Source organism: Catharus ustulatus, chromosome 4 (assembly GCF_009819885.2).
Source record: "Catharus ustulatus isolate bCatUst1 chromosome 4, bCatUst1.pri.v2, whole genome shotgun sequence".
Taxonomy (NCBI): domain Eukaryota; kingdom Metazoa; phylum Chordata; class Aves; order Passeriformes; family Turdidae; genus Catharus; species Catharus ustulatus.
This window is the reverse complement of record NC_046224.1, coordinates 73587991-73600564: the sequence shown is the minus strand read 5'-3', so window position 1 is coordinate 73600564 and position 12574 is coordinate 73587991.

Here is a 12574-nt window from a genome sequence, read left to right as displayed (position 1 = left end):
AACAAAATGAAGAAATTAGTTTTCATTTGCCAGAAGAGCTATTTTGTGTAGATTACTGATGAAATGTATTTTGAAATCTGATGCATCTGTACATATCAAGATTCATTTCTCTGATCTAGTGAAATATCACTGATACTTCCCAAAAAAGGGAGCTTTATAACAAACAGTGAAATCTCTATCAATCACTGTGTATTCATAATAACTCATAGCCCTGATACTTAATTACAACTAAATATAATTTCTGACTCGAAAGATTTTTAGCATAGCACTCAGCATATTCCTAACTTAAAATGCAGTTTTTTTGTATTAAAAGTTCAAACACTTTAATGGATTTGAGTCTGCCATGAAGTTGTCTATATAGTCAGCATTTACTGTATGTAAAAGTATGAAAATAAGTTCATTTTCTGCAAAACAAGCAACTCTCTTGGAAAAAAGGTAGTGTTCCTTTAAGTAGTCTTTTTCACAGAAAGAAAAGCTGAAGTGCCATGAAAAATTATATCCATTGCTTTTCCTCTGCTAGTTTAATTTAGTTTTAACTTAAATAAACATTTCTTTACATTTAGAAACATTGGAAAAGACTGTTCTTACTCATTTTGTATGATTAAAACTACATTAGCAATATAGATGTATTAATTTACAGATACAGATACTAATTGCTTAAATATTGAGTTCAAAACTAGACACTAGTACTGGGAAGGGATAATTGGTTCTTCCTGTAGAAAAAAAAACTATAATAAAGAACTTGAAAGTGCTGTCACATTTCACATAACAAGCAAAATCTCAGAATATTTGAAAAATATTCTGAAAGGAAATGTCTTGGGGCTTTCTTAATGAGAATGAATGTGGTTTGAAAAGATCAAATAATATTCACATATGTCAAATACAGGTTCTAATAACAGTTAGAGATAATGAATAAAATTAAAGTAGGTCATTTTTAGTCACTTAGGATCCAATAGGAGACATACCTCTTCCTAACTGCTTGTTAAAATATAATTAGAAGCATTTGCTCTATTTACAAAAAAAAAAATCTATATCAAAGATTAAAAAAATTAAAATAAGATTATTTTACCGCTCTTTAATTTTCTGTTTTTGTTTTATTAGCATTTGAGTAGTAAATGGCATGTAAATATGTTAATATTGTAATAACTGGCAGTCATAACCATCAGCAATAAATATTCTGAGAGGAGAGGTGGGGTTTTTCCTCTCATCCTGAATATGATGGCTTTAACAATCCACAATTATCTACAAATATATGGAACTGAACAGACAGCATTATGGAAAGAAAGAGAAGCCCAAATTATGGCATTATTTGGACCCCAAATACTGAAATTCCTACTGAAAACATGGAAATTCTTAAGAGGGAAAAGATAATCAGGGTGAGGAACATGAAATTGTCTCCTTTGAGTCTCAGTTGTCTCAGTTCAGGAAAATTCAACAGATGCTCAGCACATTTCAGCCTGGTCATTTCAGCATTTGGGGAAAACCCAAAGACTTCTCAGACTGCTTGTTTCAGATGTCAGATTGGATCCAACCAATTCCAAACCAGATCAAACCACATCCAACCTGATGGTCTGTGATAAATATGTCGCAGCTCTTCCAAAAATAAGCCTTCTCTGCAGTTTAGACTTCTACTGAGGGAGTTGCACACAAACTGGACACTAGGTTAGTAATGTTTTTCCATCTTATTACCTACAGACAAACTGATGAGGAGCTATTTTTACCAACCCACAAATCCTTGCATTTTGCACTATCCACCTCTGGTCTGAACAGGAGAACACTGGTTTGAAAATCAGCACTTTTATTTATTTACTCTCTCACAAGCAGCATAAGCTGCCCTTAAAGCCAAGTCCTCTTAATGACACAGAACCTTTTACAGCCTTCTATTGCTAATGAATTCTTCAAGGGAAGACTTGCCTGTTTGAAGATTACTCTCAGCCATAATGAAGAAACATCAGAAAGCCTGTTGGCCTAGAAAAGAGCCATTCACATCCCTTCATTTATGCATATCCCACTCACATGCTGGCAGTGTTTTGTGACATGCATTTCTCTCCCCTTATCCCTGAAGTTATCAGGCACCATGTGTAAGGCAGGCATTAAAGCAAGAACGTCACCCTGACACCTAGTTAGTTGGTTAGAGACAAAGTCATTTCTTCTTATCTCAGCAGGAAGCCACACTACTGTGAGCCCAAAGCTTCTTGGTTCAATTTCTTGCTAGAATTGATTCCTTATAAATATGAATTACTCTTCATTTGATCTCTTCTCGTTTGTGGGCAGGGCAGCAGTGCCCCACAGATCTGTGTGTGGAGGGTCCACACAGTTTTTCAGTGTTTTCTCTGTGGAAACCAAGGAATAGGGATTGGGTGCTTCTCTGTGTGAGACTTTGGAGGGTGCACTTTGTTTGCTATGACCTTATTGGAATGGGGGCTTAAAAGCTTAGGGCAAAGGGAGGAATATGTCAGATAGACATTAAGCTCCTTCTCATCCTGCAGAAATTCATCAGACCCCAGGGAAAATCCTTAAAGGTAGATCTGTGACTTGAGCTGGGGTCCTCTCCTGTGAATCATCATTGCACTGTCATTCCACAGGTGTGCAGGATTAGACAGCAGGTAAACAGAGCTATAAAACTGATGAAGTTTGTGAAATTGTAATGTAGATCCTACATTTCCAGGAAGAAATGAAACAATTATCTGCTCATGACTGAGAGAGGAACCAAGACATTATCTCGGTCACCTTCCCTGAGTTAAAGAGTAACAGACCAACCCTTAGCCACTATTTTGTGCTGAAGGAAGTTAATTATTCTCTTTGGGCTTTATTTTTATTCTGGGTATAATGCCTGTGCAGACATACCTATTAAAGCACTCTGTGTGTCTCAGTGTCACTGAAGTGTTTATAGGTATCATCTCATAGATGTGATCCCTTTTAGCTTTCCATGAGCTACAATTTCACACAATGGCAGAGCTTGGGAGGCAATTCTGGAGACCTTGTTCAAGTCCCCTGATCAAAGCACAGTCAGCTGGAGTGGTTTGCTCTGGACCGTGTTCAACTGAGCTTTGAACATCTCCAGAGAGGGAGGATCTCCAGCCTCTCTTGACAACCTCTTCCCAATCACCCCCATTATTTTTTCTGATGTTTAATAAGAATTTGCAGTAATTCAGCTTGTGCCCATTGACTCTTGGCCAATCACTAGGTACTACAACAAGGATTATGTCTCCATCCAGTATTTATCAGCTTGTTTTCCTGTGCACTAGGATGCACTGCTCCTGAGCTTGCCGTAGCTGACCCTCCATAATTAACCATTTCTCCTGGAACTCTGTTTGCTCCATGCCCATATCATGAGGGATTTTTCCAGTTGGCTCCCTGAACAGAGCAATTTGTCCTCCTGAACTGCAGGGTTATGTTCCTGTCTGGCGTTGTCCCTTCCCTCTCAGGAGCCTGAACTGCACCCTCTCCCAGCCCCATATGGCTCATCATCCCAGACATTTCTGTGCTCCCAAAGTGATCACAGCTCTGCCTGTGCATGCAGATCTCTGACTCCTGCTTGTTGGCATCGTGACTCACATGTTGTTGTCATCTTGGAGATGCTGCCAGTCCTACTGGCTTCACAGAGAAGTTCCCATCATGCTGCCCCACCAACTCTGCTTTAAGCACCTCTTCCAGTGCTGCTGAAAAGGTGTAATTGCATTTTATATGAAGTTTAAAAAACAATTGCTTCATCTGGTTAGTTGTGATCATGCAAACAGATTTTTAAGACATGCAATATTTTTTGTTTTTGATAAAGAATTGTATATGGCATTAAACAGCACAGGAAGGCTCCATTGTAGAAGCAATTAAATTACTTTGAGCAACCAAATTGTGCTGTACATTGCCCTCCTTTTGGTCAGAGGTAGGTATCTTTTTTGAATCATTTGTGGCTCTGTTTTTTTGGGTTTTTTTTTTAGGTTTTTGCCCCATGTTTTGGCCAACATTTCTACCACTTCTCACTGTTGTGATATCTTGACTGTGTGTGATCTATTACTGAGGGGATAATGAGAGTCAAGTTTGCCAACACAGTCACTCCATTATCTAAGTCATTGCTCCATAAAGTGCTTTGAGGTACCTTGAATATGAAAGACCATATATCTCCACAAATTCTATTTTATTCTATAGGAGGCCCAAGCTGTGCCAATATATATTCAGAGTTCTGGGCAATAGGAAGAGAATGGGAGGGGGAAGAGGAAAAAGACCATTCTTAACTGTATTGCACTGGTCTTTCCTTCCTCACTACAAAACTCTTTTCAGATGTCTGATATTGACTCTAGAAATTGTTTCAGTAGAGTTATAACTCTGTGATGAAACATGGCAAAGAACTCCTTAGGAGTAACAAGTCTTAAAGGACTGCTATCCAAACAACAGCTTCTCACTTCTAGAGCTAAAGCTAAAAACCATATTTTAAATTTTGGTTTTGTTCATGTCATATTTACTGTACTACCAGAACTTTTCAAAGGTGCTACTGAGCAGCTCCTTTTACTCTTCCAGAACATTGTTAAGGTCTGGAAGCAGTCACACTAGTCTCTCAGTTCTCTTGATTTCTCCAATCACCTTTTTGGGGCATATTAAACTGTAATTATCTTCATTTTCTGCGAGTCTTAAGCATGTTAGAGGCTCTTTAAAGGTGTTTTGTGGGTATTGGATTGTAGATAGGGGACAGATGTTTTACAAGCATTTCTGATTTACATCTCTCTGTTGCATACAAGACCAGAAGAACAAGAGATGTCTCATACTCCATAAAAGAATATATGGCCATAAAGGAGATAAAATTTTTGCATGTAATTTGATTTCTGAGCAGTTTTTAATATACTTTGATAAAATGAAATTGAGAGGAACCAAAGTCAACTATAGGGCTACTTCAGCAATTTAAAATATGGATAATTAAGTGAACATCAGTAAATAACATAATCATCCTGAGGATGCAGCTTGGCTGAAAGACTCTCAAGATCTGGCATAATATTTTGGCAATTGTGTTTCTGGCAAGGGCAGAATCAGGATGTGTAAAATGCAGGAAAATTAAGGAAAAAAAAAAAAAAGAAGAAAAGCAACTTTTTCAAGTAAGACAATTTGTGTGGAGTTGATTACAGGTGGCATTAGGTTGCAAAGTCGGAAGATGATCTGGTTCCAGTCACTTCAGTGTCTGAATCACAGGCTTTTATTACTTCACTGTGGGGAGAAGAGCCATGCACCTGGTTTTGGGCTTTGTGTTATGTGCTGTGACTGTATTTGTATCCAGAGTTGCACTGTAATGTTACTCCACATTAGGCTTCATATAAAAATATTTAATATATTTCTGATTTTTCTCTGTCTAGTTCTTCCATCCCTGGTCTCTTTTTTTGTGCCCTGTGCCTCTTACAAGCGTTGTGCTCTTCTTATGGATTATCTGATGGATTTAGCATTAGAGAAAAGCAGACATCTATCTTGAGGTGCATTAATTGTAAGTGGAATGGATGGCTGCACACCTTCACTATTCTGTTTTTAATGTTGTCATGGGTGTCATCTCTGTTTCCAGCTTTTTGGGTTTATTGTTCTTCTGTTTTCTGTAATTTTCTTGAAAAGCAGAAGGCAGAGTTATGCTGTGATGGATGAGTTGGGGAGCCTATAGCTCAGGCAGTAGTTTGTTCAAAGATTGACCATTGAATGTAAAGTATGCAAGGCTAAGAACAATTTTGATATGATCCATTGTCAAATGTGCAGTGATTCATTTTCCTTTTCTAAATATGCTATCTTGGCTTTAGTTCTACCATTTGTCACATTTTTCTATTAATAAGTACCCAGAAGGACAAAGGCATGAGCAGGCTTTCCAAAGTTCAGTTTAAAATAAATTAATATGTAAGAAATATCTTCTTGACATAACAGCACATACACCTGACAGCACACCACGTAAATTAGCAGCTACTGAGATGGTAGCTGCAAAATGATAGCACGTGGAAAGCTTTTCCAAAAGATGCTATTGAGAGCTGAATGGGAATTTCATGAGCTTTTGGGAATATTTGGCTCTCATTGCAGGTTATTTTATTCATAGTTCTGTCTGTGAGGAGGCATGTATTTATAGGGACATCATCTTTAAACCTGAACAGGAACTGTTGCCAGTCTCAGATGAAAAAAGTAGGCAAACATTTACTTTATATTGCCTCTCCTCAGCAAAGTTATAAACATATGATAGACGTTCATCACATGTTTATATTCTTTACAGGATGGGGGGCATGGTGATCTGGGTTCTCAAACAGATGTATGGCCACAGTGTTACATGGCCCTAGGCTGTGAGCTTCATGGCCAAGTTGCTCAAGGAATTCATGATCTTCCAATTCTGCAACACACTGGGATCTGCAGGATTTAAAATAAATTAAAGGAAGAGAAGAATTTGTGTGTTTTATCCTAGCAGAGCAAAGCCTCCTTACTGCAGATTCCACTGTGAAGATTGGGAGGGTGTTGGTTACTCAGGCAATGATAGTGCTGGATTAAAAACAAGCCAGGTTGACAGAGATCCAGGGTAAAGAGTCCTAGCTGAGAAAAAATGAAAAGGTAAGCACATATGGCTGAACAGTTGCTTTCAAATTTATAACATATCTTCTTTAATCCCTGCAGCTTTCTTGGCTTTTTCCTCTTTTCCTTTACAGCAAACACAATGAAAATATTTTTTTTTTTATTGCAATTTTCCCCAAATATTAAATCACTTCTATTTCAAGTTTATAGTTTTGGCTTTCACCTAGAATACCCCAAATGCAGAAGCAAATAATTCTAGAGGACCTAAGCAGAGTTTCAAGTCATAAAATGGAGAGAGAGTGAAGAAGAAAAATTATTCTGTAGCAAGTAAAATTATTTACTCTTGTATAGTGAAGAAGAAAAATTATTCTGTAGCAAGTAAAATTATTTACTCTTGTATTGGTGGTATGATTTTTTTTTTTTACCTTACTGCTTTTGCTGCAGCAAACTTTAAAAATATGCATGATTTTATATAGAGTCCAAATAAGGGAATTTTTCTTGCCTCAGTCTTAGGAAAATAGTTTTAATAACACCAACTTTCTCTACTTCGTCTTGAAATTCTCAAAGCACATTTTAGACATTAATTTATTAAATTTAATAGTATACCTAAAGGGAGAGAAAATATTCCAATTTTCAACCATGAAATACAGTGATTGCAACAGTGCTCATCCAATAGAATACAGGGAGTGTAGGACAGAATAGAGATTGAATATAGAGGAGTGGCTCCTGTCCATGATGGTCTTAATCCATTAAAACTTTAATTTAGCTCAGTTTTTATAGGAAATACTTATGACTAAATTGTATCTCTCTACAAAAAAGCCTTATTTTTCTTCTAATATACTCACTTTTAGTTTAGTTCGTATTAGTTGTGGGAAGTGTAAGTCAATCAAAAATTCTAATATTTTTTCTGAGAAAAAGGTCATGTTTCAGAAATTGATTTTCTTTTCAGGTTTTCAATAAATGAATTTCTTTCAGATGACATTTTAAAGAGCAGTAGGTTTTTCAGGATTTTTCTCTACAGTTGGACATACAGTTTTTGAATCCTACAAACAAATTTCTGCTTTTATTTTCAAATTTAGGTGGAATGTTCGTGACTGTGTTGGGTTTTAATATTAATTTTGTTTTACTGCCTTTTGAAAAGAAGCAAAAATGTTACCCCAAACTCACCCTTTTTTTGTGACAGATTTAGGTGCTGATTTGGGTATGGGAAGCAGTATTTGCATCATGATGACATTTCTCTTGGCTTTTTGCTGCTTTTTAATGGAGTCATTGATTTGAGCTCCCTACAAGAGCTTTGTCCAGCACTCTGCCACTTGGATGTGGATATAGACTCCCAGATCCCATTTTTAAAAAATTGTTTAAATGTCTTTGGCCAGACTTTTTTCAGCTTTCCCCAAAATACAGTAATTTCACGACCATAAGGTGCACTGGACTATAAGGCGCACCTCCGGGAGTCGGCAAATTTTGCAACTTTGTACATTATATAAGGCGCACCGGACTATAAGGCGCATTTTTTTTTGCCGCGAAGATCCATGCCCTGCGCAACAAAGTAATGAATTAGCAACAGAACGCGTGATTGCGGGGTTTACTGGCAGGTGCTCAATTTTCAAACAATTTCACAGATTGGTATAGCCTTTAAATGTGGCCCCAAGCGTCCTCCCCATGTGCGGGGCCCGGCACTCCTGCCTGCCTCCGGCGCCGGCTGGCGAGGTGGGGCTCGGGGCAGCTGCGGCTCGGGACCGTCCACGGCTTGGGGCGGCACGGCACTGCCCACTCCCTCTCCCTGTGTGGCTGCTGCTGGCCTGGGGCTGTCCGCTGCCTCTCTCCCCGCGTGGCTCCTGCTCGCCAGGGGCTGCCCACTCCCTCTCTCCTTGTGCAGCTCCTGCTGGCCAGGGGCTGCCCACTCCCTCTCTCCCTGTGTGGCTCCTGCTGGTCGGGGGCTGCCCACTCCCTCTCTCCCTGTGCAGCTGCTGCTGGCTGGGGGCTGGCAGCTGCTGCGTCCCCTTACGGCTCAGCTCACGGCTCAGACTTTTTTTTTGCAGCGAGCAGCTGTGCGCGTGCAACAAAGTAACGAATTACTGGCAGGTGCTCCATTTGCAAACATTTTTCACAGATTGGTGTAGCCTTTAAACGTAGCCCCAGGTGCCCGCCCTGTGCCGTGGGCCCCCGTACTCCCGCCCGCCCCAGGCACTGGCTGGCGTGGCTCGCAGCTCCTGGCTACCACCGTGCGGCTGCGGGTCCCAGCTTCCCCTGCCTGGCAGCTGCAACTGTCACAGGCCCAGGCACTCCCGCCCGGTGCTGGCTGGCGCAGCTTGGCTTCTTGTTCCCCCCGCGCCTGGGCCGGGGCTGGGGCTGGCTCCCTCCCTCCCCATGCAGCAGCCAAGGCCAGTGGCAGCTCCCTCCCTCCCCACACAGCTCAAGCCGGCTGCGGCTGCCCGCTCCCGCCCCTCCTCGTGACTCGGTGCTCCTGCGGCACCACCCCCCCATTGCGGCTCACGCTTCCAGGTTGGAAAATTTCACAATTTTATCCATTATATAAGGCGCACCGGACTATAAGGCACACTTCTGGGTTCGGGGGAAAATTTTAGTCAAAAGGGTATGCCTTATAGTAGTGAAATTCCTGTACCTAGTAAAACAGAGAGGAACTCTGATTGACTTTGTGTATGCTTAAAGAAATCTGTCATGGACTGTAAGAGATGTTAAAGAGAAAAAACTCCAGTTAAGTGGCTTTTTTTGCCCCTAAATACAGTAATTTCACAAATACAAGCCGCACGGAGTATTAGCCGCACTCCCAGTGCGTCGACAACGTTGATGTCTTTGTTAATAAAAAAGCCACACTCGAATATTAGCAGCACTTTTGTTCATAGCGAGGATCCGTGTGCAACTTTCACAAATTTGCCAATTAGTAACAGAATCGCAACCAGGCAGGCTTGGCCCGCTCATGGTTGCCGACGGGGCCGGGTGACCCAGCTCGGCGCCACGGCTCGGCGGGGCCGCTCGCGGCCGACCGGGTGGTGCTGCCGCTGCCAGGCTCGCTCACCCCACTTCCCGTCCACACCGCCGCCGCCGCGTTTGCTCGCCCTGGCCGGCACTGCAGACCCCCGCGCCGCCGGGCTTCCCCACGCTGCTGGCCCCGGTTCTGCTGGGCTCCCCTGCACTGCTGACCCCGGTTCTGCTGGGCTCCCCTGCCCTGCTGGCTCGGGCTCTGCCACCTGCCCCCCACACCGCTGGCCCCGCCTCTGCCAGGCTTTCCCACCTCTGCTGGGGCTGGCCGGGCTCCAGCTTGGCTTGGGGCTGCCACGGGCTCTCACTTCCGTGTTGGCAGCTTTTAGAATATTGTTAATATATTAGCTGCCCCGGAGTACTAGCCGCACTTCCAGGTTTCCACCAAAATTTTGGTGAAGATGTGCAGCTTGTATTCGTGAAATTACTGTACCTTTAATACCTTGACTTTTGGATTTAGAACATCTGAAGTACTTCAGGAGGAGAGGTCCCTTCAGTGTTTAATGCTTCTCAGTGTTTAAGAGACATTTGGCCAATCCCTTTATCAGCATGCCTTAGCTTTTGCTCAGCCCTAAAGTGATCAGGCAGTTGGACTAGATGGTCATTGCTGGTCCCTGGGAACACAATTATATTCTTTTATTATTGTTATTATTACTATACCGTAAATATCATATTAATGTGCTATCAGAAATGATTGCAAAGGTCATTCTTTTATAAACAGAGAAGTGAAAATTACTTCAAGCTTTGTTTCCCTTTATGCAGTAATCTTTTATGTGTGTTTTTCTTTAGCAGGACTGAATAATCTTAGTTTGACAGTACAAGTATATTTTGCAGAGGGAAAAAATCTCCAGAGTTATGGCCACGTCAGTACTTGGCAGCTCAGTAGATCTGTATTTCCCTATTTTCTTTCAGCACATGGGAGTTTAATGGCTTACCTGTAGAACAGGAAGTGTAGACCTGGTCTTTAAAGACCTATGCCTTATTCCAGAGGAGACCTCTATCATTATTGCAGCTCGGCTGACAACACGGAACACACTGTCAGAGTCCTCAGGTAATACCATTATTACATGTGTCATTAGAGGATGTTTGCCATGTCTGCTTTAACACTGCAGACATTTTAAGTAGGTTATTCCATCACTTTGCCATTTTGATTATGACAACAAAATGACACCATATTGAAATGGATTTTGGAAAGAAAGGCTAACTGTCCAAAGAGGTCCATGCTCACTCTAATTAAAACTGGCTTAGGTGGCACAACCTTCATAATTCAGACTATGGCTATGAAGGATATGCATGTTGAAAGCGCTCTTTGCTCATTAGTGCTATTTCTGTCAGACACTGCTACCTGCTCTTTTCTTAATGAATGCTAAGCCATCTCTTTAGAAGATTGTGCTGCTTCCCTGAACTGAGGGAACTGTCTTATTTTCTCCCAAGTTCGTTGAGAGTAAAATCGGGGAGTCACCTCTTTGACATTTCCCAACCTCTGTACTTATTTATCTCTTTGAGACCCTGCGCTCCAGAGATATCACTGTCTTAATTAAGAAGAAGGATGTGACCATGGTAAATTGACTGATTCCATTGATTAAGGACTAGCTGTACAAGTAACATTGATTTTAACAGTGGGTCTACATAAATGTAATTGTTCGAACATGGGGCTGCATAATTATGGTGATGTACGAGAATAGTTGGTTTGTCCTTTTCAACCTTCACTAACATTCTTTTGCATGGTAATGTACCTCGTTCAATTAGCAGAAATCTTAAATGTTACAAAATGTCTTTTGTGAAGGCACACAGTAATCATTATAGTCTAATTTAATCTAACAGCGTCAGACAGATACATCTCTTTCTTTCCCTTTCTTTGTTTCTAGATTTTTCTCCCCTACTCTTTTTTTTCCCCCCCAGTTCTTAAGAGCACCCATGCACCCATAAATGGAAAAAAAAAAAAAATAAACACAAAGAATCTTCCTTGCTTTACCTATTTTGTAACATGTATGATTTTGAGCAAGAACTGACAGAGTTCATTCATTATTAAAGACAATCTGTTTTCTTCTTTTCCCAGTTCAGATTCCTGTGTGGCATACTGGACATATTCTTAATCTGCTTCATCAGCCCTACCTCTGGTGGAAAAATTGCATTTTTCTCCAAATGTGGACAAATATAATGTTGGGGGTTTTTTGTGGTTTTTTTTCTTTTAAATTAACCATCCACCTGTCTGTCTCTCATCTCCATGCTCCCCTAAAACCAGAGTATGCTTGATTGCACATCTCTGAAATTCTTTTATGTGAGGAATTCATAAAGCTTTAGTGCATGCCTTACTTTTAATGCAATTCAGTAAGCAGAATCTGGAGAGACAGAAATTTAAGGAAAGAAGTGGAAGAAAGCAGCACAAAAGCTGAAGTTTTAATTGCTGCAATAAATATGTGGACCACTTTCAAAGTACAGAACCTGTGCTACCAGTTCATAATTATTTTTTATGGTGTATTCTCCAGACAGAACAGAACTCTGTGGGGTATTAGACTGTTAAGTCTTTTGGGCAAGAACTGTCTCTTGGCAAAATATTTATATGACTGGTGAGTAATTCTTGGTAAGAAGTAATAATTTAGTTTTGTAGGGTTGTTTATTAGCTCAAAAAACTGTGATTTTGTGGCACCATAACTTACTTGGAAGTCTGAGTCAAAGAGCTCCACCACTGGTTTCCCTTCTTCAGTGTTTCCGTGTCTATTTTCAGTAAGCAAAAAATTGGGAATTTTGACATTCCCAAACTGCTTTAAGTTTACCTCTTAAATGCTACTTATAACTGGAGGATATGGATATACTTGAAACCTTGGTTCAGTGTATGATATAGCCTGATAGAGGAGATCCATGCGGATTGAGGGACTCACTTTGGCCAGTTTTGGATAAAGCTCTTGGTCATTGATACCCCAGTCCTTAGGCAGGAAATTCCTCCAGGTAGAGTCACCAAAGAATGGCTCAGTGGAGGGTTGTGGCTGTCAGGCTCAAAGTTTCAGCTCACTTGCAGAAGCTCTCCCCCCTTCATCAGCCCAGAGCCCAACAAGTC